The following is a 24,511-nucleotide window of genomic DNA, read 5'->3' on the forward strand; positions in this document are numbered from 1 at the left end:
AATGGTGATTAGATATAGACTAGATGGGATGCTGATAATCAAGTTCCCGAAAAGTTTTGTTCCAGTGCTGAAGGCACCAAAGTATAGGCTTCTGTCCAGTATACCTGAGGATCCAGGGGCAAGGTAAAAGCTCCAGCAGTTCCAGGGAAAGGAAATCAAGTCTAGCTGTCTATGTAGTCACTGTAAGGGAGAACAACACTCCTACATTCATCAGCTATTCATTCATCTTCTCAGTACCTTAAATCTTCCAGGTAGTGCTTGAAAACCCTTTTGTTCAGCTTCCCGGTGTAATCTACAGTTCTGAAATTTTGCCTTTCTAATGTGAGGAGGGTAAAGGTGTTCTAAGGAAGGATTGAATATGTATGTGGAGAGGACAGGTAGGGCCATTATTTCAGATAAGCATAATGGATTGTTGCAATAATAAATAAATAAAACTTTGTGCTTAGCACACTGCTTAGAACATAGTTAAGTTCTATATAAATGTTAACTATTATTACTATTTCAGTTCTGGCATCAAACATCCCTGCACAAGTCACTTAATCTCTTTCAGCCTCAGTTATTTTCATTTATGAAATGGAAAAATAATACCACCTACCTCTCAGCATAGTTGTGAAAACAGGTTATTTGTAAAGGGCTTTGCAAACCTTAAGGGACTATATCAATATTAGCAATGATTATTAAATGTTTTAAATTAAATGCTGATTTAGTGAAGTAAAGCTCAGATGGACAAAATGGGAGTAGCTAGTAGTGGGTGCAAATGAGTAAGGTGATTTTATTGGTGAAGACTCCAAACTGCATTCCAAGACACCTATGCACAGTAGAATGAGGGTATGATTAGTTAGCTGCTCTGAGATTCTGAATTTAAGAGGCAGGTTGATGGTGCTCTGTAACACCCTCTAGTGTTGAGTGATATTCATAACAGAACTTTTTTTCATAGGGGAAACAGGCAGAGGTTACAAGTGACTTAATTGAACTCATCAAAATGGTTAAGTAGAAGACTTAGAATCTAAATGTCTATATTCTAACTTGTCCCCACCACCACCTCCACTATACCACACTGCTTTTCAGACTAAAAGAATGTCTTCTGTGTAATCTCTTTTGTGCCAACACCCTCAAGTTTAACAGATGAGGAAAAGAGGATCAAAATGGTTAAGTGATTTTGAGGTAGTTCATGGACCATAAATTCAGTGCTCCAAGTTCACTACTCTTTCCATAATCCTGCTGGGTTGTTATCTAGACAATCAATTACATGCTTTTTATTTTTTTAAAAAAAAGCAAAAATCAATAGGGGATCCTCAATCTCCCCCTCCCCTATTTTTCTACTTCCCAATAGCATTGTCAGAGGGAAAGGAAGAATTTTAATAATAATAATAATAGTAATAATAATAATAATAACCTATTCTCAATCACTCAAAGGATGTTGGAGAAGTTCATGGTGGGTGTGAGGAGGTTGAAACACATTTCAAACAAGGAATTTTAATGGAAACATAGAGCAAAGGGCAACATCAATGACATTCATGGTAGATAATTATGGGCTAGTCAAGTAGTAAGAAATAATTGAGGGACAGTCCCTGATATCATTATGATATATAGAAAAAAGTCCCCACATTGTTTTAGAATATCCTGCCCATAGTACAGAAAGATATGAAAAAAGAGCAGCTATGAATAAGTTGTGATTTGCATCATTGGAGGGTATACCTACATTGATGATGATACTTGAGATCCATTTGAATAATTGAGTAGTGATAACTCTCATTTATGTAGCATTTTGGTCAGGCAAAATTTTTTCCTCCCCAAAATGCCTTGAGGCAGATTGCACAAGTGTTATTATCTTCCACATTTTACAGAGCAGGAAACAGACTCTTAGAGTTAAGTGACCTTCCTAGCATTATACAGTTAATTACAACAGAGTTGGGACCAGGAAGAATTTAAAATTTCACAATCTATTCTTTCCTGGAACTTACCCTTTATGCTAAAGGGAGGGGAAAAAATCCTGTCTCACAACCTTCTTTATTTTAAGTTTGATTTCTTCTCAGCAGTGTGATTTTTATAAATATATTTTCTTTAAAGAATCTTGTCAATTTCAGGCCTATTAGTATTCTTCAATCTGTTAACATTCGCATTCACATTCAAGTTCACAATGGAACCTTGACATTTCATTTGAAAACAGCTCAGTCAAGTTATGTGATGGAGTGTTTGTGTCATCCTAATAAGGAAGCCATCATCATCCTGTAGCCTTCATTAAAGTCAAGGTTAGTGACTATGATCTTTTTTTCATATTCCTATTTTTTTATTTATTTACTTTATTTATTTATTTGTATTTTTGTACAAATGATGCTTTTTTTATACATTACTAAAATACTCTTGTTTAAGAGTAAACATAATACCCCCTCCCCCCCCAAAATATAGACCCATATGAGCAATAAAGTAAAGAGAAAAAATTTAAATTATAATTGGAAATAATAATAAGTGCAGCCAGGTGGCACAGTGGACAGAGTACTGGCCCTGGAACCAGGAGCACCAGAGCCCAAATCTGGCCCCAGACACTGTGACTATGATCTTAATCAAGATTTCTGAACTATCAGAATTTCCAGGAATCCATTTTCTAGGTTGTAGCTAGTTGACACTGTGAATAGAACACTCAACCTGGAGAAAGGAAAACCTAAGTTCAAATCATCCTTAAATACCTACTAGCTGTGAGACCTTGGAAAAAGTCAATTAATATTTGCCTACCTCCATTTCTTCATCTGTTAAATGGGATTAATAATGGCATCTACCTCCCATCTTAGCCATTATAATTATCAAATAGATATACAGAAGTTTTCTGGTGCATTGAGTTTTAAAATGATTCACAATGAAATTGAAAGGGCTTTTCAGAAGCATTACTGTAGGTAATATTGAAATAAGGCTTTCCATTCATTTCTACATGCTTCACCTGTTATTCAGAAAGAATATCACCCTATGATCATCAGCCAAGATTGCTCTTAGGCATTTCCCTGCTTTAGGTGAAAGGGTGGAAAACTCCGTACATCTGCATGCATGGTCTTCAGAAGAATTAAGAAGGCATCTGCTTGGCAAATATTATAGGCCTGACCCAGAAGAGATCTCTGAATATGCCAGGTTCCATATGACTGCCATCCTTAATTTAGATTCATATCATTTAAGCCATAATTAAAATTTGATATAGTAATGTAGTAAGAAGAGCTGAATTAGCTCCCTAGAAAATAACTTAGGAATCAGTATTGAAAGCCTGTCATTCTGCAGAAGCCTCAGGGGATATCAGCCCCCTGGGCATAAATGTAATACTTAGATCAGAATAAAGTTTTCAAAAAAATTCTTTTTTAAAGAAGCTTTTGTGGGGGCGGGGGGAAAGGTCAAGATAAAAAGTAGTACAGCAGACTAGTCCTCCTTTTATGTCAATTTTTTAAATGTGGAAAAAAATATCCAATGAGCCCATTAAATACATTTTGACAGTCTAACAGCAGGAGGCTTGTTGACCTTTCACCTTCTATTGATTTCCCCTTAGTAGATTTTTCTTGGTGATTTCCACTTTTCCTGCATTTTTTTTTTTTTGGTTAACATTTCCTGCATGCTTCTCCTATAATAATTTTCAATGCGAGAGGAAGTAGTTTGTTGAATCTTTAGAGTAGCCTCGGGAAGAACAGCAAAAGGAACAAAAACAAGTGACCAGGACAATTGCCTCAAACTATTAGGTAATGGGTTTTTATCTGTTTCTTATTTAGATGTCCCTACTATCTAGATAGCTAAGTGAACTATGCATATATTTAAGCTGGTCAAAATGACACGAATTTTAATGTATTCCTTACTTCAGCCTACATTTATCAAATCTTTGTTCAAATTGAATCAGGAAATAGAGTTTCAGATCCTCATCTGCCCACTGCTACTGATGAGACCTCAGGAAAGTTATTTTGTCTCTAGGATTCAGTTTCCTTATCTATAAAATGAAGGGATTGGAGTATATAATCTCAGGATCTCTTCCAGCACAGTCTATGATTATATAATTCTTTGAACATGTTTTAGACTTACTCTGTGATTCTGTTGGTGAAGAGTTCTCTCATCATGGAAACTTCCTCTGCCAGTGCATATCAACTCCAGTTCTGCAATTTATAATCTTAGAGAGTTACTTGGAGGAACTGAGAAATTAACTAACTTTACCAAGGGCACAGTCAATATGCTTTAGAGATTGTGCTTGAACCCAGTTCTTGCTGATTCTGAGATTCTTTGTTATACTGCCTTACACAGGGTAAGCATTTAATAAGTTGTTATTGAATTGGTGAAATAGAAGACATAGCTCCTGCTTAGAATGATCTTACAACCTAGTTAAGAAGAAAAGAAATTGAGAGATGAGATAGAGAGATAGATTTAGAGATGAGGGGATTAGGAGTACAGCACCTCCATGATCTAGAAAATCCACATAAAATTTATGGGCTCTATCTTCATACCTGAGAAGTTTGAATTTTTTCATTCCCTTTTATTGGGTTTTTTATAGTACTTATTCTAAAATTTAGATTACATATTTGGTCATAGACTCTGGGTTGTCTGTGGTTTCCACAAAAGTGTCCCCAAATTTCCTACTTGTTTTCTTTTGCCAAGATATATTGAAACTGAGATGGGGAAAATTGTTATAAGGAAGGGATAACTGTAGAAAGATAACTAAAATGACTTCAAGGCAACTCAAAAACAAGTCGTTAATGTGGCAGTATAGTTTGCAAATATGTTGAAGGATTTAAAGAATACAGCATCTTGGGGCAGCTAGGTGGCGCTGATCCAAGAGCACCGCCCTGGAGTCAGGAGTACCTGAGTTCAAATCTAACCTCATACACTTAATAATTACCTAGCTGTGTGGCCTTGGGCAAGCCACTTAACCCCATTTGCCTTGCAAAAACCTAAAAAAAAATAAGGTGCAAAACTAAGTTCTAGGAATACAAAAGGGGAAAAAAATTCTCTGCCCTCAGAGAGAGAGAGCATACAATTATGTGTGTGTGTGTGTGTGTGTGTGTGTGTGTGTGTGTGTGTGTGTGCAAGATTGATTCATAAAGGATGAATTAGAGGTAATCCTAGGATGAAGGTTCCTAACAGTGAAGGGGAATAGGTCTGTTGCTAAAAGTGTTATCAACTGAGTTATTTGAAGGCAGTACCCGAAATATGGAAGAAATTCCAGGAATGGAATTTGCCTTTGAAATTGCCTTGAAGTCATTGAAAATGCTGATAGTTGGAAGACTCTGTGTGATGTGAGGAGAGTAAGGAGGCATATAGAGTGATAAAGCATATGGAAAGGAGTAAGTGTAAGAAGATGGGAAAAGCAGGAAAGTGGCCAGGTTGTCTGGAGGTAATAGGGATTTAGTGAGGGTTGGGGAATAGTAACATGGTCAAATAGGTGACACTTTAGAAATATTATTTTAAAAACTAAGTAGAGGATAGACAGATATGGGAAGAAAATGTAGTCACACAGACCAACCAGAAAGCTATTGTAATTGCCTAAACATGAAATACTGTGGTTTTATACCTCAGATGATGGCTGTGTGTCTAGAGAGAAAGATTTGGAAAGGAGACATATTGTGCAAAATATTAGATATGTGGAATGAATGTAGTAGAGAAGATAAAGGATGATGCTTTATCTATGGCACTGCCCTCAATAGTAAGAAGGAAGTTGGAAAGAGAAGTGATGATGAACAATGAAATAATGAGTTATTCTTTGGACATGCTGAATTTGAGATGCTTACATAACATTCAGTTTGAGATGTCTAAGAGTCAGTGATGCAGCATTAAAGCTCAGGAGAAAAGTTAGGAATGAAGATCTGAGAATATATAAAAAAAGATAATTGAATCAATGGGAACTGATGAGATCACCAAGTATGATGTAGCACGTTGCAGATTACAGTGGATAATGAATTCCCTGAAGTGATCACATTACTTCAGTGTACACTGTGTATTTCCATTCAGTAGCTACCAGTGATCATATTTTATATAATTATAACTTTGAATAATGTGGATTCAAAAACATGCAACCATTTCAGAGGGATTTATTACTTTCACTGATCAGAACTTAACTGTAGTATATAAAAAATAAGCTCAGGAAAGAACTTTAGGGGAATCCTATGGTGAAACAAAGTTGCCTCTAGTATTGGACAGTTTACTAAGGATAGGGTTTTTAGTCACCTATGATCAGGGAAAAATACAAATATAAAAGCAAAAAAGACATTCAGAAACCCAGAAGCAAATCTGGGTTTGGGTTTCCCATCACTAATTGTAAGCTGAGTAGAATTGACATGATTTTGGGGGTAGATAAAATCTACCTTCCTCAAATCATCACTGGAAATTTCAGAGGTGCATGAAGCAACCTTGAAAGTCAAATAAGAATAGTTCAGGTCAGTCAGAGGAACTGGGTTCAAATGTTATTTACCAACTATGGGATCTTGAACTAGTTATTTTCCCCCTCTCTATAAATTTCAGTTTTTTTTTAAACCTGTAGGGAAGGGATTTGTAGATGTATATATATATCATATATACAAATATATACAAATAGCTACAGAGCACTTTCCACATATAAACATACACATACACACACACATATATATAATTTATTTCTGATATATCATATATTCTGATATATATTTCTGATATATCATATATACAAATATATACAAATAGCTACAGAGCACTTTCCACATATAAACATACACATACACACACACATACACACATACACACACACACACACACACACACACACACATATATATATATATAATTTATTTCTGATAAATTAAAATAATTAGATGAAGGGTTTCAGAGACTTGTATAGATACTAAAAGCAGGATTTATGGGATGTCTTGCATAAGCAATCTCCCAGAATAAAACGTCCCTAAGTAATTTCAATTTGCATCATTGTAGTGAATGCCTACATTGGTAAAATAAAGGATTCATCAAAGTAAAGAGGATTTCTGTGCTTTCTTTTTTGTCAGATTCTAGTTCAGGGTTCTTAATGTTTCTAGAGTATCATAGATTTCTTTGATAGAAGGGTGAACCCTATGGACTACTTCCATACAATAATGACTACTTTTGCCCACATTCATATTTGAAGGAAATGTTAAATTTCAGGAAGAAAAACAAAAATTGAAATCTCTTCACAGACCATTTTGGGGGTCCATAAGCCCTAAATTAAGAAGCCCTGATCAACTTATCGCTTGTCTAAGTTCAGAGATTTGTGAGTGAGGCAATGAACAAAACATTTACAAATTTTATACAAATATGTTATGTAATATTTTGCATATTTCTATATATATGTTTGTTTATATAAAACCAATTTTAAAAACCTAAACCTCCTTCCAGCAAAGAGTTCCCTGGTGTGATGATTATAAAGCTTGCAAAATACTTTATGATCATTGAGAATATGGGACTTGACATATGTGTTAAGTATCACAGGGGATCACCTTAAGAGGTCTAATAGTGGTTTCAAATGCGAACCTCTCACCCTGAAATATTAATCGCCTCCCAGGCTTCCCAATCTATGGTTTCCTAAAGTGAAAGACTTTGAATTGCTTACCAGGGTTGGAAGATTCTCAAACCACTGAGTCTTGATGGAGTTAATGCAGGTGGATATTTCCAGATTCATACAATTCCAATCAGAAGGCAGGAGAATCTATGAGCAGCCCCAGGGGTTTGTAGAGCCAGTGCTACAGCTGATATCTTTGGCCATTTTTTTAATTAAGACTGCTAATTATACAGAATAGTTCTTTCACTCTACTGCCAATCTTTTGTGACTGTGACACAGTTTTGTGTGTGCATGTCTGTGTGTGTGTGTGTGTGTGTGTGTGTGTGTGTGTGTGTGTAATATAAACTACATGAAGCAGATCTGAGATCACCATCTCATGACCTGTCTGAAACCATCACTTCAAGAAATAATTAGGTTCAAATTAGCTTGGTGTTGGTGGCATTTTGTAAAAACTAATCAGAGAGATGTCAAATCAGGACAGTGTAAATAGTAATCATTATGGCAATTACTCATCTGGGGTGGTATTAGAATTTGGAGTTATTTTTCTTTGTTTTCCAGGTGTTTAAAAGGATTGTTACAGAAAAGTAGGGTATATTTTAGCAATTCTAAAGCCCTTGCTGTCTTATTTTATGTATGTCTTCCCCCCTTCAATGACTTTTTTGTTAGAAAATATGAACACTGATTAAAACACAAGCTGATCTCAATGTTACATAGCTGTGGAATTGCTCTGTTGCCTTGGACAGAGATGGCATAATATCAGTCTCTGTGATTTCTCCATTCACAGTGTCAGTAAGAATAGAGAGAAGGATCAGGTTCCCCAGCAGCCAAAAGGGACAGATCTGTTTACTTCACAAAGTTAATTGATTATGGTGAGATCACTGTGATACTGGGTCACTGAGTAGCTTTCCTATTGATGGGATGAATATAGTATCAACTTAAGTCTTTAACCTTTTTCATCTTTTCTGTTTGTTGTTTTATACATACTCTCTTTTGGAACTTCGTGCAAGCTATTGAAGGAAATAATATAAGTTGAGTTGTTTAAGCTGCTGCTAATTGCCAGTAAAATTTTAAAAAGAAAGAAAGAAATGAGCTTGGTAGAAGAGTGAGATGCTATATTGAGTTACATCAGTAAAGCTGCATGAACTGAGAGTATCGATAGCGCTGATAACCTGGTCCTCAGGGATGAGATCTTAGAGGTCTCTGATTTTTAAAGTTGAATGATTTTTGTTTCCAACTTGTGCTATAGATTGCTTCTTATTTAAAAAGAAATTCTTCACTCTTTTTTCCTCTCTACTGGGGAAAAATGCCATAACAAATATATATAGTCAAGTAAAACACATTTCTCATTGTCCATTTCCAAAAGTGTACCTCACTCTGTCAAGAGACTGTGATTAGCATGCTTCAACATTGTTCCTTTCAAAATGTGGTTCATTTTTATATTACATAAATTATTATATAATATTACATAAATCTTTCTCTAGGTTCTATTCACTTCAGTCTGTATCAGTTCATATTAATCTTCACCATAGGCTTATCTTTTGCTAGGTTGTGCAGTGGATTGAGCACTAGCCCTGAAGTCAGGAGGACAGGAGTTCAAATTTGACCTCAGATATTTGACACTAACTAGCTATGTGACGCTGGGCAAGTCATTTAACCCTGATTGCCTCTCATCTCCAGTCATCCTGAATCATATCTCCATTGCATCCAGATGGCTCTGGAGGAGGAAGTGGGGCTGGTGACTTAGCATAGCACTCCCCTTCACGCAAATCCAATTCATGAGCTGGTATCAACTCCCTGATGTCATGTTCTTCTTCAAGAATGAAGCACAAAACATAATTATTATCTTTTAATATGCAAACATTTCTGCAGAACTTAGATATTTATACTTAGTTTTAACTTGGTGTGCATGTTGAGTGAAATACCTTCTGAGTCTCTTTTTTTAGCTTTTTTTTTTTTGCAAGGCAAATGGGATTAAGTGGCTTCCCCAAGGCCACACAGCTAGGTAATTATTAAGTGTCTGAGACTGGATTTGAACCCAGGTACTCCTGACTCCAGCGCCAGTGATTTATCCACTACTCCACCTAGCCACCCCCCTGAGTCTCTTTTAAAAATTGTTATTAGTCCTTAGTAGTTTTATTGTTGGAGTGGAGGTAGGGTGATATGGGGATCTCAGAATGTCTAAAATATGACATTATATTTGCATATTAATAGTATTATAATATATGAACTATATATAATAGCCAGTTGCTCATATCCTGCACCACTTAGTTTTATGTGATATGTTATGTTCTCAGTGAAGAGATACTGCAAAATGGTTGAAGACCTGGCCTTAAAGTAAGGAAAATCTGTGTTCAAGCTCTGCCTCTGTTACATGTTAGCTATGGAGTTTGAATCCAACTCTGACACTTACTAGCTGTGTGACTTTGGGCAAGTTACTTAACCCTGATTGCCTCACATCTGGGTCCATCTCCAGTCATCCTGAATCATATTTGGCCATTGAACTTAGATGGCTCTGGTGGAGAAAGAGAGACTGGTGACTCATCATAGCACCTCCTCACTTAAATCCAATTCATGTGCTTGTCATGGCATCATCTGCCTGATAAATGAAGGACAAACATTAATTACTATGACCCTAGGCAAGTCATTGAACTTTTCAGTACTCCCAGGTAATTCCTTAAGATTAAAAATTGTATTTTACAATTAGTGTTTCTGACAAAGGACTTATTTCTAAAATATATAGAGAACTGAGTCAAATTTATAAAAAAAAAAGCCATTCCCCAATTGGCAAATGGTCAAAGGATATGCAAAGGCAATTTGCAGATGAGGAAATCAAAGCTATCCATAATCATATAAAAATTTGCCCTAAATAATTATTGACTAGAGAAATGCAAATTAAAGCATCTCTGTGTAACATCTTACACCTCTCAGATTTGCCAATATGACCAGAAAGGACAATGATAAATGTTGGAAAAGATGTGGGAAATCGGGGACACTAATGCATTGTTGGTGGAACTGTGAACTGATCCAACCTTTCTGGAGAGAAATTTGGAATTATGCCCAAAGGACAATAAAAATGTGCATGCCCTTTGATCCAGCAACATAACTACTGGGCCTATAACCTGAAGAGATTATGAAAAAAGGGTAAAAATATCGCTTGTACAAAAAAAATTCATAGCAGCCCTGTTTGTGGTGGCAAAGAATTGGAAATTGAAGGACTGCCTATCAATTGTGGAATGGTTTAATAAACTGTGGTGATGGAACACTGTTGTTCTATTAGAAACCAGGAGGGATGGGATTTCAGAAATGACTAGAAAGACTTGCATGAATTGATGCTGAATGAGATGAGCAGAACCAGAAGAACATTACACACCCTAACAGCAACATCATGATGATGTTCAGCCTTAATTGGCTTGCTCATACCTTCAGTGCAATAATCAAGGACAATTTTAGGGTATATTCGATTGAGAATACCATCTGTATCCAGAGAAAGAACTGTAGAGTTTATGTTTTCATTAATATATTGTTTTTCCAGTTATATATAATAGTAGTTTCTACCTAACATTTTAATTTTACAATTTTTCTCCCACTCTCCCTTCCCTCCCCCCACCCCCTACCCCCACAGAAGGCAGTCTGATAATCTTTACATTGCTTCTATGCTATACATTGATCAAAACTGAATGTGTTGAGAGAGAAAAATCATATCCTTGAGGAGAAAATAAAATATCAGAGATAGCAAAATTATGTAGTACAAAAGACACTTTAAAAAATTGAAGATAATAGATTTTGGTCTTTGTTTAAACTCCACAGTTCTTTCTCTGGATATAGATGGTATTCTCCACTACAGGTACTCTAAAATTGTCCCTTATTATTGCATTGATAGAATGAGCAAGTCCATTAAGGTTGATCATCACCCCCATGCTGCTGTTAGGGTGCATAATGTTCTTCTGGTTCTGTTCATCTCATTCAGCATCAATTTATGCAAAGTCTTTCCATGCTTCTTTGAAATCCCGTCCCTCTTGATTTCTAATAGAACAATAGAAGAACTATGGAGTTTAAACAAAGATCAAAGATTATTACCTTCAATTTTTTTAAAAAAGTTTTCTTATGTGCTCCATAATTTTTCTATCTCTGATATTTTTTTTTTTTCCCGCAAGGACATATTTTTTCTCTCAATACATTCAGTTTTGATCAGTGCATAGAATGGAAACAATGTAAAGATTTTCAGATTGCCTTCTGTGGGGGGGGAGGGAAGGGAAGGGAGGATGGGGAAAACATGTAAAATTAAAAGTCTTACCAAAAAAGTTAGGTAGAAAATACTATTGTATATAATTGCAAAACAAATAAGATATTTATATAATAAGAAAAAGATAAAGAATTGTAGACATTGGTAGAGTTCTGTGTAATTCTAAGTAATGCTTAAAAACATTTTACACCTTTATATATATATATCTTTTGATCCTCACAACTTGCCAATGAGGTGATATCATCTCCATTTTGGAATGAAAAGAATGAGGCTTAAAAAGTTAAGTGATTTTGCTTAAGATCACACAGTTATTAAGTCTTCAGGGGTGGCATTGAAACCTACATCTCTCAACTGTAGAATTCTATCTGCTCCATTGCATTATCTCCATTAAAGAAATATAAAGTTCCATTCAATTATGAAGTTTGGGTAAAAAAAGTTTAAGGAAGAAGGAGAGAGGAGAGAAGATTCAGAACAGAAGAGAGAGAAAGTCTTGGAATCAGAAAGAACTGGGTTCTAATCTTACCCAATGACTGTATCCATGAAAAAATCACTTAATCTCTTAGGGACTGAGATAACTCTCTAAGACTGTGAGTTATAAAGTATCCACATTTAGATGACATTGAGAACAAAGGGGAAATCAAATAAAAAAAGGTATTTGGGGGTAACATAGTACTTTTTTTTTTCAAGTTTCATAAAATATTTAATTCTTAAAAACCTCTCTTCAAATTTGAAAATAAAAATCTAACTGTGTTCATAAGGTTCCTGGGTTGGTTATAGCAGTTAGATTCTCAAGTATTTTATTTTGTTGACAGTTATTTTAAAGGAAATTTCTCCACCATTATTGCTAGACTTTATTGGCAAATATAGAAACACTGATGATTTATGTGTAAACTAAGATTTTTTTTTCCAATTGAACTAAAAATTTTCACTTTATTTTTCTTTTTGCAACATGGGTAATGCAGAAATATGTTTTGTATGATTTCACAAGTATAATTAATATCTTATTGCTTGTCTTTTCCTTTTTCAATGTTTTTTTATTTTTTTTATTTACACATTACTAAAATATTCTTGTTTAAGAGTAAACATAATACCCCCTCCCCTACAAAAATATAAAACTTCATGAGAAATAAAGTAAAAGAAAGAGACAAAAATGTGTTTCAGTCTCATTCTTTATCATAAGTCCATCACAGAAGTTAACATCCATATTTTTCCACAGTTGCTGTTGCTGATTGTAATTCCCTCCATCCTTTCCTCCCCACTACCTTCTATTATATTTTCTCTCTCCTTTCACTCTGCCCCTCTTCTAAAATATGCTATAGGGTAGCTGAGTGGCACAGCAGACTGATCACTGGCACTGGGGCCAAGAGACCTCGATCCCACATACTACCCCAGGGACCCAGCAACCACCTTACCCTGCAATCCCAGACAGGACACCCAATCCCAGGCCCTTGCAAGAAATAAAAAGGAAAATGTGTTATATCTGACTATTCTTTCCTATTGTCTACCCTCTCCTCTATCACTCACATCCCCCCTTCCCCCTGCCCCCTTCTCTTCTTTTTTTTCTCTCTAGATGTCTATAGCCTATTGAGTGTGCATGCTGTTTCCTCCCTGAGCCGTTTCTGATGAGAGTGAAGGTTCCCTTGTTCCCCATTCCTTCCCCACTTCATATCATTGCAAAAGTTAATTGCAAAAAAAATCTATTATATGAAATATCTTAGCCCATTCCACCTCTCCTTTCTCTTACTCCCAGTACATTTCCCTTTAAATCATTGACTCCATTTTTACAATATATTATATCTTCAAATTCAGCTCTCTCCTGTGCTTCATCTATAAAAGCTCCTTCTCCCTGTTCCATTAAATGAGAAGGTTCATATGAGTATTATCAATGTAATTTTTCTATGCAGGAATACATGGAGTTCATCATCATTAAGTCTCTCATAATTTGCCCTTCTCCTCCACTCTCTATGCTTCATTGAGTCCTATACTTAAAGGTCAAATTTTCTGTTCAGCCCTGGTTATTTCATCAGGAACATTTGAAATTCCCCTGGTTCATTGAAAGTCCATCTTTTCTCCTGGAAGAAGATGTTCACTTTTGTGGGGTAGTTGATTCTCAGTTGCATTGCAAGCTCTTTTGCCTTCCGGAATATTTTATTCCAAGCCCTATGATCCCTTAAGGTAGTAGCTGCTAAGTCTTGTATGATCTTGACTACAGTTCCAGAATATATGATTTGTGTCCTAGTGGCTGCTTGTAATATTTTCTATTTGACTTTGGAGTTCTGGAACTTGGCTATAATATTCCCTGGGGGTTGTTTTTTTTTTGGATCTCTTTCTGGAAGAGTTTGATAGATTCTCTCAATTTCTATTTTTCCCTCTTCTAGGATATCAGGGCAATTTTCCTGTAGAAATTCTTTAAAAATGAAGTCAAATCTCTTTTCTTGATCATGACTTTCAGGTAACCAATAATTTTTAAATTATCTTTCCTGAATCTGTTTTCCAGAGCAGTTATTTTTTAGGTTTTTACAAGGTAAATGGGGTTAAGTGGCTTGCCCAAGGCCACACAACTAGGTAATTATTAAATGTCTGAGGCTGGATTTGAACTCAGGTACTCCTGACTCAATGGCCAATGCTCTTATCCACTGTGCCACCTGGCCACCCCTGAGTTGTTTTTACAATGAGATGTTTCACATTTTCTTCTAATTTTTCATTCTTTTGTGTTGAAGTATTGTGTCTTAACTTCTTGTAAAATCATCAGCTTCCTTTAGCTCCATTCTACATCTGAAGGATTTGTTTTCCTCAGAGAGCTTTCTTATCGCCTTTTCCATCTGGCCAATTCTGCTTTTTAAAGCATTCTTCTCCTCAATAACTTTTTGAACTGTTTTATCCATTTGACCTAAGCTGGTTTTTAACATGTTATTTTCCTTGGCATTTTTTGGATCTCCTTGACTAAGCTATTGACTTCTTTTTCATGTTTTTCCTACATCTCACTCATTTCTTTTCCCAATTTTTCTTCTATCTCCTTTACTTGATTTTCAAAATCTTTTTTTTTTTGAGCACTGTCATAGTCTGAGCCCAATTTCTGTATTTCTTGTAGTCTTGAGAAATTTGATCTTCCATGGGATCAAGGACAAAGTATTTGTCAATGGTCTGGTTCCATTTTTTCTGTTTATTCATTTCCCCAGCCTGTGCCTGGTTTTGGGGTGTTTCCTGAGCTCTTGAGCTTTATTGGAATACCCCCACAAAGACCTCAGTGTGTGAGCTCTGATTGTTCTCCCAGTCTGTGAATGACCACAAGTGCACCCCTCCGCCATGGGACTGGGGGGGTCCATGTTCTATTGGGGTCTAGACTACAATCGGGATCTGAATGTGGTCAGAGCCCCAGAGTCCTGCTCCAGGGACAGTGGACAGACCTCAGAAGTCTCCCTCCAATGCCTTCTATTCAGTAGGCTGAGAACTCAGGAAGCCGCTGCCTGGAGGCTCCTGCTGGCCAGCTCCATGGGCCTGCTTCCATTTCCTGTATCTGGGCTGCCACTGCTGCTAAGTGCCAAAGCCATGATGAGTGCTGTGGCCACACTGGGGGCCTGGGCTTTACGCTTGCTCTAGCAAAGGTCTCCCTGCTGATCTTCCAAGTTGTGCTTGGTGCTCCCTGGGATGCAAGTCAGGAAACTGCTGCTGCCGGGAGCCATGGCTCCCAGGCACCCTGAGGCTATTCTCAGGAGGCTAAAGTTCCTTCATTCTGGCGGGCCGCCCCTCTGACCCAGTGGAACAGAGTTTTACCACTTGGGCTGTAGAATTGCCTCACTGGACCTTCCTGTGGGTTCTGTCTCTCCAAAATTTAGAGTCATAATTTAAAAATTTTGAAATATTTTGGAGAGAGCACCTAGGAAAGGCTCTTCTCCTGCCACCATATTGGCTCTCCCTAAACTAAGATGCATAGTATACAGTTTTAAATTTCCTCCCTCTAATATTGTTGTGATACATCTGTAAACCCTAGCTACAATATCTCAGAAACAATCTGTCTAAAGAAATAATGAACATACTTTCCATCTTTTTTTTCTCACTGAGTACATAAAGGCACCAGGACTTAAAATCCTTTTATCCCTTTTGAGGGTATGCTATTATCCAGGCTTTCCTTAGGAACCATGGGTAAATAAATACATTAAATTGAAAGTATACCAATAAAGTAACATGGCTTTGTTATCCTGTAGTTTGGGGGTTGCTTATTTTTAAAAAAATTTTTGTTTGTTTTTTGCAAGGCAAATAGTTTTAAGTGGCTTGCCAAAGGCCACATAGCTAGGGAATTATTAAGTGTCTAAGACCAGATTTGAACTCAGGTACTCCTGAATCCAGGGCCGGTGCTCTATCCACTGCGTTACCTAGCCACCCCTGGTTTGCTTATTTTTAAGTTACAATGAACAAACTATGCTTTATTGTATCCCAACTAGGAACTTAGAATATATCATTAGTATTTTTGTATGCAGTACCTGATTGAGAATTTATCTTGATAGTAGAGGTTATATTATAATAATAAATGCCAGATGATGTAGTAATCTTTGTTATCTTGGGCAAATTTGAAATAATATCAAATAAAAACATCACTCAGGAGACAGTTGGTTCCAGAAGAGCCAGGATTCTCATTTTATCTCTGATGTAATGGCTGTGTGACCTTAAACAAATCACTTAAATTCCAAAAGCCACAAATAACTGTCTAATATTTTATGTTAGAGAGTTGTAAACATTTATACTGATGTGTGGAATGTCTTTACTGGTTGTTCTCTGCAAATGAGATAATTGACCTAGCTCCTATCCCTATCCTAATAATAAGAATTCACATTTATTTGGCATTTTAAGATATAAAAATTCAAGCTCATTGCATACCACAGAAAATAGCAACACAAATATTATTATCTCTAATTAATAGATGATAAAAGAGATAAAGAAAAATGGAATTACTTCTCAAGGTCACATTTCTAGTGAAATATTCAAATTTGGATTTGGATTTTCTGATTCTAGTTGAACTACATCATCTCAAAGGCAAAGACATTGAAAAGATCCTAGATTTTTTGAAGTTTTATAGAGATTTTCCTCCCCTCCCATATACTTCAAAAGAATATCAAAACTTACATCATGGCTGTGAAATATGCAAAAGAGGAGTACTGATTTTGTCTTGTAGAAATTTGAGAACTTGGCAAAGATTGTCTATTGGAACTTCTGCAGAATTAGGTGCACACTGAGTGTCTTGTCTCCTGGGCTTTTCTAGATAAATAAATCTGGGAGTGATCTGCATGAAATAATATTTGTATATCTGGAACCAATGAGAACATTAAGAGAGAAGGTATGGAGAGAGAATAAAATAAAAGAGGACCCAGGACAGAGCTTTTGGAAAACACCCACTGTTAAGGTGTGGGAGATTGTGATGACCCAGTAAAGATGACTAGGGAAGGACTTAACAGATAGGAAAAGGGAAAAAAAGACATGAAACCTCAGGAAGAAAGAGTTCCTGGGAAGAGGCTATGGCTAACCATTGTCAAATGCAGTAGAGGAGTCTAGAAGGATGAAGACTAAAAAAAAATTATTGAATTTAGAAATTGATCATTGATCAGAGAAGTTTCAGTTGAATGATGCCATTTCATTCAAGGACTGATAAAATATTGGAGGCAATAAATGACTTCTACTAGCAGTTTAACTGTGAAAGGGAGACTTAGAAAAATAACTTGATAGAACTTGAAATGAAGCTTTTATTTAAAATATGAAGATAATCTAGGTCCATCACTATCATCTATCATACCTTTTTCTGAATACCTTCCAGATTATTAAAATAATTCCTAAAGTGTGACTCTGAAATGGTGGCAATATTTCAGATGTGATTTGACCAATCTGAATCATTATTCAAATTGTGACTATCTCAAAGCAAACTTGATCTGTGTTTCATTTTCTGAAAAACCTTGTAAGAAAGTTTATATGTGTGTGTGTATAGTATTTTAGAATTATGAGTATTTTATGTTCAATATTTCACCTTTCTCACGACAGAACTTAAATTTGAACCCAAATCTTTTTATCTTTTTACTCCACATCCCATGCTCTTTGCATTATTGCACAGTTGTCTGAGTGTTTGCAGATGAATCACCATAGCAACAATGTATTCAATTCATTTTCCAACCACCAGCCCAGATAACTTTTCTAAGCTCAGTTCTTTAGAACAGCGGAAAAAGCAACATGGCTTCGGCGTAACAGGCTGGACTCTCCAGGGTTATGATTTCTAATAAGATGGCATTATTGGCTAGTCACACAGGGAACTTACAGAGCCCCTCTCCCAGATAAACGTTATTTTGAAGAGATTTGCATAATTTGATGAAGCACAAATTGTTTTTGTAGATGAAATGATGTTACTCTGCTTTTATTTTTCTTATCCACTCAAGATTAAGCCTTGATTATGATTAGATGTCGGTCTCTGTGTTCACAAATAACATACATGCTTTCATTTCCATATCTGCCTGAGGTAGTGACCATAAGACTTAGTCTGTTCATGAATCTTTGTGAGCTTACTCACCTAGAGCCTCTACATGTGGACATTTCATCTTTGATCAGCTCTCTGTTTGATCCCCGTTGCTCCAAAACTTCCCTTTCCTGAGGCATGGAAACCATTTTCACAAACCTAAGTCTAATCCAGGTAAAACTAATTTTAATGGCCACCAACTTCTGAGTCACCAGGTGCATAGTCTTAACTGTGCCACCATTACACCATTCCATCCACTTGGGGTCTTTTTAATAGGTTTTCTTTGGTCTTATGATGCTGTGAAGGGACTTCCTCTCTAGGAGTGATAACAACATTTCCTTTGGGGAGGGGAAAACTTTATTTCAAAGAATGCCTTTCCTAAAATAATGAGAAAGACAATTTTGTAGAGAAGAGTGAAGGAGGTATGATGTTAAGATTTTTCTAGGGCCACAGCAACAAAATTTTAAACTATCAAAAGATGTGTATGTTTATCAGTGATAAATTACAGAAGATTTTGAAGGTTTTTACCTTTCCAAAAACCATTTTAAAACAAAAGTAAAAAAGTTACAGTTTCTGCTAGAAATTATCTAGACTCATAATTGCTATGGAAAGTTAATGATTATGTGTTAGTTGTATCCTACCATAGAAAATATATAATTTCTGCATCTGAGAAAGTAACTCTCAAACACATAAAATAGTTCTGGGCCTCAAGAGATGAAATATTAACAAATATTAACAATTTGCTATTTGATTGATAAACTTTTAACTTGATTTTTAAATAAGTAATAATCTAAAACTGTTTTTATTCTATTCCAGGAAGCAAAATGATCAGTGTAATCTCTGCACTCATCCCTTTCCAAAATACACACTTTCTGAATTCTATAATCAGTTACTCAAATACTGAGGAAATTTTTTGAGTAGCTATGACATGCTTAGTATTGAGATAGGTGAGAGAGAAGAGGACAAGTCACAATTGGTCTGTGCCCTCAAAGAAAAGAAAAAGAGGGGAGTAACCCACATGGAACAATTAGAGAAAAATTAGCTCTCATCTCTAAGTGCTCCATTGTGTGATACTGATTATATGTGCTATGGGACTTTAAAAATGGCAGAGATTAGTGTGGGCTAAGGTAGTCAGCGAAGGCTTCATGGAAGAGGGGAAATAAACTTTTAATAAAGGCTCCAATTTCTTTCTTTTTATCATTTAACAAATATTTACTGTTTCTATTATCTGGAAATATGGCAAAGTAGCAGCTATGAGGTACAATTATTAGAGTACTGAACAAGGAGTTAAGAAGCCTCATTTCCCTGAATTCAAAACTGGTCTCAAACAACTTACTGGGTACGTGATCCTGGGCAAATCATTTAACCCCATTTTTCTCAGTTTCTTCATCTGTAAAATGAGTTAAAGAAAGTCTCTCCAGTATCTTTGCCAAGAAATTCTCAGATGGAGTGATAAAGAGTTAGATATACTGAAAAATAATCAAACACCACCACTGCCACCACCACCACTATCTGTGAAACTCTATGCTAAGTTAAATGGAAGACTTGGAAATTAGTATGCTGTAGAACGAGTTCTGGATCTGTAGTTAGAGATTCATATTTGAATCTTGCCTGTGTATGCACTACTTGTGTGGTCTTGGCCTGGTCTCTTTGCCTCTTTGTTCTTAATCTTTAAACTGTAATTACCTCTAAATCTCCTTCCAACTTTCAATCTAACTTAGGCTCTTATTATCCTACTAATATAAAAAGATTTATAAACTAGTAAAGAATCCTTACTCATGAATGGTTACCCATGACTGCTATGTTATAGAATATGATAAGATAATAAAAGTACAAAGGTAAATGAGAGATGAGAAGGAAGAGAGGTTATGTCTTTCTTGGAGAATCAAAGAAAACTTCATGAAGTAGTTGACATCTGGAAAAACAGTTTCATTTTCAAAACACAGTACAATCAAACAGACTATCCTTGTGTTATAAGCAGCAATTTTGCTCTTATTCAGAGTGGGAATAATTAGTTAGCCTGGCAGAAAGAATTAGGATGAGCTGGGCTCAAATTCTACCTATGATGTATACTACTTTTCCTGGACAACTTGGACAACTCACTTGACATCCTTTGGCCTCAGTTTTTTCAAAAAAAAATGACAGTCTAGAAAAGATGATCTCTGATGCTTATTCTAGCACTGGATTTTTAATCCTATGGGTGAATTTTAGATTTAAACTCCAAGAAGCTGGTCCATGATCTGACTTTACTACTTACTAGTTTTATGATCATGGGCAAGTCACTTAAATTGTAAACCTCACTTTCAACAACTGTTAAATGTGGATGATAATTTGGGCTACATTATAGTGTGGAAATGCTCATTGGCTGAGATTCTGTATGTAACGGACTTGTTTGTGACATATAAATAAAATGTAATCTATCACTTTTTATTTTTTTGTTTGGCAATAGGGTTAAGTGAATTGCCCACTGTCACACAAATAGTATCAATTGTCTGGATTTGAATTCAGGTCCTCCTAACTCCAGGGCTGGTACTCTATTAACTGCAACCCCAGTTGCCCCTAAGCCTTCACTTTTGAGACTAGATATTAGAGGTGGATTTAAATTTTATTAATTTTCCCTCACTATACTCCAGTAAGGTGATCTTGGATTCATTATGCAAATGAATAAACTGTGATTTTGTGGACTGGAACTCAGAGTTCCAGTATGTTCTCTCATTATATTTTTCATCATGTTTTCAGGTTTACGACAGCAGTTATGCTTATATTTCTTTTATTCTGTTTATAAATGATGAACAAATAGCTTGACCCAACTTCTGCTTTAATAATAGAAATAAAAATTGTGATCAGTCATAACAAAAAAGCCCTCCCATAATAAGTGAAAAAAATAAATAAAAGCTTCCACTATCTTTTACTTAAAGAATGATGAAAATACAATGAAATGGATAGTTATCAGAATCAGGACATTTGAGGTTCCTATATCATTAGATGCTTGTTGGAGAAGGAGACAAAATAGCTTTCCTAAAATGTTGAGATTCCCCCTCATCTCATAAACTTAATTCTTAAAATTTTAAGGAAACTCTAACCTTTTCTGCCATCTCTGGGACCCTGAAGAGAGGTCTACCTGCTTAAAATTGATTCCTGAAAAGACAGTAGCAATGTCCACGACTGAAAGATTTCAGAGGATGGAAACCTCATGCTCTGAACTGGAATAAGATACTACATTTATTTAAGTATAAGCAGGAGTCTTCATTGGCTAGCTGACTTTTTCCCAGCTTCAGAAGCATAGCATTACTGAAATGTCAGTTCGTGTTAAGATCACTGGTGGCCTTTGCTATGTCCTTCTTCCATGTTTCTGCACAAAGCAGGGAAAGGACTGTCGCGTCTCTGTTCCCAAGATCGATCTTCCTTCATGTCTGATATTAACTTACATCGCTAGGGCCAGAGTGGGTGGGAGGGAGATGTTTACTCGCTGAACCTTGAGGAGGAACTTTAGCAAATGGCTGGGGCTGTTTTGAGTTGCTGAAATGTCTGCAGTTTGGGTACCTTTTTAGGGTTTGCAGTGATAAGAGCAGATCTCTTAGGAGTTGAATGTCTGAGTGATCTAAAACCAGGGCAGTCAGGCTGAAGAGGATGTGTACACTAACCTGTTTGCACTGAATAGTCTCCATAAATAATTTACAGCGATGACTGCTAGCTATTATTACAAAAATACTGGATTGCATTTTGACACATGCATCCAGCTTGTAAGTCAATAGATACATTTCACCTAGTGTGTGCAGACCACAGTTTAAGCCACCCATCCATGTATGTTTTACAACAATGCAATCTGGCAGTCCAAAGGGGATGGGGGTTTGGGGCTTCTTAGAGAATACATGCAAAAAACAATAACAAGCCCTTTCTAATTTTTTTTACTGCTCATTATTAATGTGATTTTCAAATTTCTGTCTTCTGTTTTGCACATGAAACACTCATGATCCTTCACCCAATGTCCTTGTCTTCTGCATCCAATGTTATGGAAAGTTGAGATAGCAATAATCTGATATGAGATTTCATAAAAGACTCTCCTATTTTATTTCACCAAAAGATGTAGTAAATATCAGATTAATTGCCTTTTTCCTTTACGATTCATTGGAATTCATTAGGAAGAGCTTCAAAACTGCTTGAATTCAAATATGTGTTCAGCACCTACTGTGTAAAAAAACATCTAAAATTTAAAAACTATACTAAAGATACTAAAAGATATATTAATGGCAAAAAATGTTTCTAACCTCAAAAAGCTTGAGATATACTGGAAGGAGAAATTCTAAAAGATACTCTGATAAGTAAATATAAAATATACACACAAAGTAAATAAGAAGTAATTTGGGGGGGGTAGAGAATACTAACAATACAAAAGTCAGGGAAAAGTTCGTGAAAAGCTGCATATCAGAGTTAGCACCTAAAAGGTACCTTGTAGTGAGCTAGAGATTTTAAGAAGAAGAAATGAGAAGTAAGAACATTCTAGAATTAAGGGACAGCCCTTGCAAAGGCAGGGAGTAGGAGATGTAATCTTATATCTATATATGGAGAATAGCAAGGAGGTAGTCAGTTTGTCTGGAATGTTAGGTGTATGGGGGAACTACTATAAAATCCAACTAAATACATAGGTTGGTTCAAATTGTAAAGACATTAAATGACAAATAAAGAAATTTGTGGGAGGGGAATTCTAGGGGCAATAGGGAGCCACTGACATTTATTGGGGGAAATGGACATTTTCATCAAAGAAGAAAGTCTTTAGTATTCCATAAAGTCAAATCCACAATTATTACTCTATAACATCACTATGTGTTTCTGAAGCAGCAATTTCTGTTTTTGTGATTTAGTAGCTATAAAATAAAGCAACCTAATTAATATATAATAAAGAAACCATATTAGGCTTATTTAGCCTAGCTAGTAAAGTTACATGGCTCTTTCCTTTGTTGTCTCTTTTAAGGAGAAAGTGAGAGAACACCATTCAGATATTGCACTGTCTTTATGACCAATCGATGGCAAGTTGTAGGGTCTCCCTGATTCTTTGATGAGGCACATTTATATGCAACAAGGGATTGCATGTATATTTAATAAGGAGCTCCATTATGAGTCTGTATGTCAGGAGAAGGAAAAGAGGAAGATGTTTGGGCTTGTTGTGGTAATGCTATAATAAGAAATACATCTAAAAATTCTCTGTTGCCAATTGGAAAGGATGGACTTGGATGGAGAAGTAGTCAGAGAGGAAATGGTTGTTCCCGGATAAGAAGGCTCTTAAATATTTACACATTAATAAATATGAAACATTTAACATTGCTGGAGAACCTATGAAAATTCATGGGACTTTCCCAATTGAAGCCAGGTACTCTACAGAAATAATATATAATGGGGTTTTAAAAAAGGGGAATATTGATAATTGCTTCCAATTATGTATTAACCCACAGGTTAACAATTAGAGACAAAATACTCTGTTTTATTGATTTGGGGATTGCTTAGTATCTAAAGCATAATTGAAATATACATGTCTGAAGTATGTCTGTATTTAAAAATATGGTACCTGTAAATGGTTTAAATTAGTTTGGTCTATGGCTAAGCAAGCTATTACCTGGGTATGTAAATACCTTAAGAAGTTCATTCATTCTTTTTTTCTTTAAGGTTTGTTTTTTTTTTTTTTTTGCAGGGCAAATGGGGTTAAGTGGCTTGCCCAAGGCCACACACCTAAGTAATTATTAAGTGTCTGAGACCGGATTTGAACCCAGGTACTCCTGACTCCAAGGCCAGTGCTTTATCCACTACTCCACCTAGCTGCCCCTCATTCATTCTTTAATCATTATCAACAAACTTCAATGGGATGGGTGCTAGATTTGGAATCTGAAGATGTAGAATCAGATCTTGGCTGCACTATCTATGGGATGATAGGCAGCTTCCATCACCAATTTATACCTCAGTATCCTCATCTGAAAAAATGAATGGATTAGATTAGATGACTTCTAAAGTTACTTTTATCTCAAAATCTTAACATAGTTAAATCAAAGTACAAAAATTTTTTTAAAAGCTTTTGAAAGGGCAAAATTTAGATTATTTTGATATGTTTATCAGTGTAGAGTTAATTGAGTAACTTTGCATAGCTCTGCCTCACTTGAATCCAATTTACTGGAAAGTCATGACATAGCCCTCAAGATATCTGTGGGATTCTTCTTGAACAAAGGACAGATAATGACAATGGAGGAAAACCATTGCTTTGCATTATTAT

General features: G+C 35.8%; 1 long non-coding RNA gene across 1 annotated transcript in view; it reads left to right on the forward strand.

The window, feature by feature from the left end:
* Positions 1-2,031: 2,031 nt before the first annotated feature.
* LOC141491835 (uncharacterized) overlaps positions 2,032-24,511 on the forward strand; it is a 159,646-nt gene continuing 137,166 nt past the window's right edge. The window contains exon 1 of the long non-coding RNA XR_012469791.1: positions 2,032-2,252. This is a non-coding gene — a long non-coding RNA (uncharacterized LOC141491835). The remainder of the gene's footprint in view (positions 2,253-24,511) is intronic.

The sequence above is a fragment of the Macrotis lagotis genome, chromosome 6 (assembly GCF_037893015.1).
Source record: "Macrotis lagotis isolate mMagLag1 chromosome 6, bilby.v1.9.chrom.fasta, whole genome shotgun sequence".
Classification (NCBI taxonomy): Eukaryota; Metazoa; Chordata; class Mammalia; order Peramelemorphia; family Peramelidae; genus Macrotis; species Macrotis lagotis.